Below are 4,838 nucleotides of genomic sequence, written 5' to 3' on the forward strand. Positions count from 1 at the left end.
AGCTTGCAAATATCGCAAGTTGCAATTTATTGATTAGCAATCAATCCTAATGTTGCTATTGACTTGCAATCAATTGCAACTTTCTCGCAACAGAATTAATAACTTGCAATTGATTGCAAATTTGCCATCAATATTGAAGGGTTTGCGATTAATTTTGGGGAGTACTATTATTAGTACTAACAGAGTGTGTAACGACTCTAACGACTCTAACGACAGCTCTGATAATTTGACTTGTATTTTCACTCTATACCACCAAATGTGATATCTTTCTGGAGCATATATATCTGTTGCACCTGGAGAATGAATTGTGGTAGTTTTTGAACCTTATCTCGAATCCTCTGCCTCATCTTGCCATATCCTTCAAACTTCCCGAACTGGGTGTCACTGGAGTTACTCCACTTCTAGTCCCACAAACTGGATATCTTGCTGGACAATTTGTAAGTTGAACAGTACCAGTACCATTTCAATGCATGTTCCACTTGCATACTCACCTTATTCGCTCAACCATGCCTTAAAGATCTTTGTATCTAACAGACTTCGAATACTGTGCATACCAGAGTACTTACTTGAATAGCAGTGTCGATCTTTCAATGCATCTTTGATGAGGTGAGTGTCACTGAAAACATCTAGGCCAAATGGCAGTCACAAGAACAACAAAGAACCTTGTGAAAGAACTCTTGACAGATGACGAAGTCTGGTCCACAATCAAGGAGGCAGTGACCGAGATAATCACAAAGAAACTATGTGAACTTAGTGATCGTCTGGAAAAGCAGGAGGGACTCATCATGGACCTGCAAACAAAAGTGGTGGAATCTGAGCAAGAAATTGCAGCATTGAAGACAAAGGAAGTGCAAAACAAAGATGCCATCTCAAATCTACACTCACAGTTGAATAACTTGGAGCAGTATTCTCGCCGGAATTGTCTCCGTATTTATGGTGTCCCAGAAAATGCACAGGAGAGGACGGACGACGTTGTTCTTCGCATCGCCAATAACAACCTGGGAATTGGCCTTCAACAAGGAGACATTGATCGATGTCATCGCATCAGTCGTCGCCACCCACCACCTGATGGTACTACACCCAAACCGCGTGCGATCATCGTCAAACTGGCATCGTATCGTCATCGACAGGCCCTGCTGAGAAACAGAAAAAAACTAAAGGAACAAAAAAGCGGAATCAGCATATATGAGGATCTTATGACACGAATCGTGCACTTCTCTGGGATGCCTTCGCTGAAATGAAAAGACCAAATACAAAGGTCCTGTCAGCTTGGACCATTGACGGCAGGATCACCATTTCCATGGGGGCATCAAATGGGAAAACAATCACAAAAAGAATCTACAGCAAGATTGACTTGCAAAAGCTCTGAAGATCCACCCAACATAATATGAAGTAATTAATAGATTGCCGATTCTATGTAAACCTGGTTCTGATGATTGATTTCTTATATATATGTTTGACAATATAAACGATCCGAACTTAAATACTACCACTTATATCTCACAAGTCTAGTGTCTAATGAAAAAATTGTATGGTGATTTCTCCAGGTGTTTCTTTGCTCTTGACTACAATCATAATACGATCTAGGTCTCTACCATTTTAATTTTTGCGTTGTTTTTCTTTGTTTTTCCTCAATTTGCCAATAGTGTGATAGTTATTTCAACCATTCTGTAGTTATGTTTGTATTTTTGTTGTTTCATTGTAATGTCCAGTATGAATAATTACCGTCATTTTCAGCGTCTTGACAATGTTGATTTAAGTATTCTTAAGGATTATCTAACTCCTTCTGACTCTGAGGAGAATGTCTTCTCGCAGGGATATTTGACAATTGATGAATTTAATAAGTTTTTAGATAGTAATTTTGAATTCAAACAACGTCATGATAAGATATTTTGTGTACATGTAAATACCCGCAGTTTGTGTCATAACTATGATGAGGTTACATTGTTTTTAGACTCTTTATCTGCACAACCCTCTATTGTAGGCATAACTGAAACATGGTTTCATGAGAATATTCCATTGTCTTTGTATAATATTGATAATTATAAATTTGAGGAAAATCATAGAAAAACTAAGCGTGGAGGAGGAGTTGGTGTGTATGTATTAAATGATATAGAATGTAAAAGACGCGTTGATTTAGATGTAAACAACGATTTCATTGAAAGTATTTTTGTGGAGATTGAACATTATAAAAGTTCGTTAATAGTTGGTGTTGTTTACCGACCTCCAAATCAAAGTACTGATGAGTTTCGTTTTTACTTATCTCATATTTTAGACGTTGTACATAACGAAAAGAAAATATTATATTTGATGGGTGATTTTAACATGAATTTATTGAATGCCGGGAAAGTGCAAGATGTTAATGAATTTTTAGATATGTTGATGTTGTACTCCCTGTTCCCTTCAGTACAATGCCCCTCGCGAATCATAAAAACAAACTACCACTCTTTTGGATAATGTACTTACAAATGACACTTGTGTTATTCATTCAGGAGCCCTTTTTACAGATATATCTGATCATTTACCCGTATTTTGTATTTCTGATAATAGCATCAAGTCCCAAAGCAAGACAATTTATAAAAAGCGGGATATCAATGAGACCACTATCACTCTGTGTGTACGTATGATGGAGAATGTGGAATGGTCACCTGACGCAAATGATGTTAATAGTATGTATAATGATTTTTTGATTAAGTTTTCAAATGTTTACAATGTTACGACCAAAATCACTCTGAGAATGATCGCACAAAAGAAACAATCAACTGATGTTCAGGCGGTTTATTAACAGTGATATTGTGGGTACAGACTGGTAATCGGCGTCACATCAATACAACAATGATCAATAGAAACAGTTATAAATCGATAGTGGAATCACTTACACGTATTAAATAATCCTTTGAAAGTGTCCAAATACGATGTTCGATGCACAGACGAATGATCCGTGACGCACCGATGAATGATTCCTCCGACGTAACTCCAGAGGCGCAGGTTACGATAGTCCACGGTATAGATCCGGGGTAAAATCCACGAAATATGTCCACGGCGAAACGTGCAGAGTCCAAACGTTGTGACGACCACGTCCAGTTGATGCGTTGAATGATGATTCACTTAATAATGTTCAGCTAAGAATCCAGCCCATCACAGCTTTGCCATAGCAGTGTCCATTGACATAAAAACATGGAGTCTATCTCCAATGAAGGCAAATTCATTCTCTGCAGGCAAAATGTCTCCCAGGCCTTATCTCCACAAACATAACAGGTCAGCAGGTAACACAGGACTGACTATAACAAGTCGCTTCAGAGCCAGAAGTGACGTAACTCTCAGAGCAGAGGTGTTGGGTACTCTGCCTACTGCAGAATTTCTCTGGCTTATATACTATCCATTCACCCCTTCTAGCACATTCTATAACTCTCTCCAACCTACTAGCCAGTCCAAGTTCCAGGAAACCTGGATGACTCACTGCCTAACTATGTACAAAACATCATTACCAAGAATAACTACCAATCACATTGGGCTACAGGGACAGTGCCTCACTCAGCCAAATATGTAAGCACTTCCGAGAAAATTCTGGAAAGGGTGAAATCATTCTAGATTGAGTGAGTTATAATGTATTTCCTCTTCCATGCATGTACTGTATAGCTACATTGTATACCACCTAGAAAATTCTCCACTGATCTGGTCAGCCTGTATGTACTATATGTATACCACATAGAATGTTCTCCATTAATCTGGTCCACCTGTGTACATACACGTTAAAACAATCATGCATACAGTACATCATACATGTACATAACTACTAGTGTGTACATTTGTGACAACAATTTTTGTTTTCCTAAAAGGGTGTGTTACAAAAAAGAACTTAAGAAAGGTAAACCATGGATAACATATGAAATTCGTAAATTGTGTAAAAGAAAGTGCCGTTTGTATAGATTATTTGTAAAGAATCCGAGTGAACATCATGAGACTGTGTATAAGAGATGTCGAAACAAAGTTACAAATATGATTAAACTTGCCAAAAAACAATATTATGTCGGACAGTTAAACAAATGTAATGGAAGTACAAAAAAAACTTGGAATATTATAAATAAAGCAATGGGTAAAGAAAATAACACATTCAAGTGCAATGGAATATTAAAGAATTGTGAGAAAGTATCTGATAAGAAAGAAATATGTGATGTTATGAGTAAGTACTTCGTTGATATTGGATACGATTTGAATTCAAAGTTTACACTAGATGTTACTGATAATTTCATGCAATATGTGAAAGTAAATGAACGCACTATTTATTTTAACCCTGTTACTGAGAAAGAAATTATAGACATAGTCTGTAACTTAAAATCAATTACCAGTGCCGGATATGATGATATTCACATAAAAGTTGTAAAGAGAGTTATACATGTGATAGCAAAACGTTTGAGTTTGATATTTAATAAGTGTCTTGAATTTGGTATTTTCCCAGAAAATATGAAAATTGCTAGGGTGATTCCTGTGTATAAAAGTGGAAGCCCGGAACTCGTTTCTAATTATCGGCCAATTTCAGTCTTGCCAGTATTTTCAAAAATATTAGAAAAGTGTATATACAATCGTCTTTTTAATTTTCTTACACAGTGCAATATAATACACGAAAATCAATATGGTTTTAGGCCGGGGCACTCCACATCATCTGCAATGGTGAATTTTGTGCATGAAGTTGTAACTGCGATTGAGAATAAAGAATATATGATTGGTGTATTTCTTGATTTAAGTAAGGCGTTCGACACGCTTGATCATAGTATATTGGTACATAAATTATATGCATATGGAATTAGAGGATTACCATTACAATTACTTAAGAGTTA

The sequence above is a fragment of the Diadema antillarum genome, unplaced genomic scaffold (assembly GCF_040938485.1).
Source record: "Diadema antillarum isolate AM-2024a unplaced genomic scaffold, OU_Dant_1.0 scf00000075, whole genome shotgun sequence".
NCBI lineage: Eukaryota > Metazoa > Echinodermata > Echinoidea > Diadematoida > Diadematidae > Diadema > Diadema antillarum.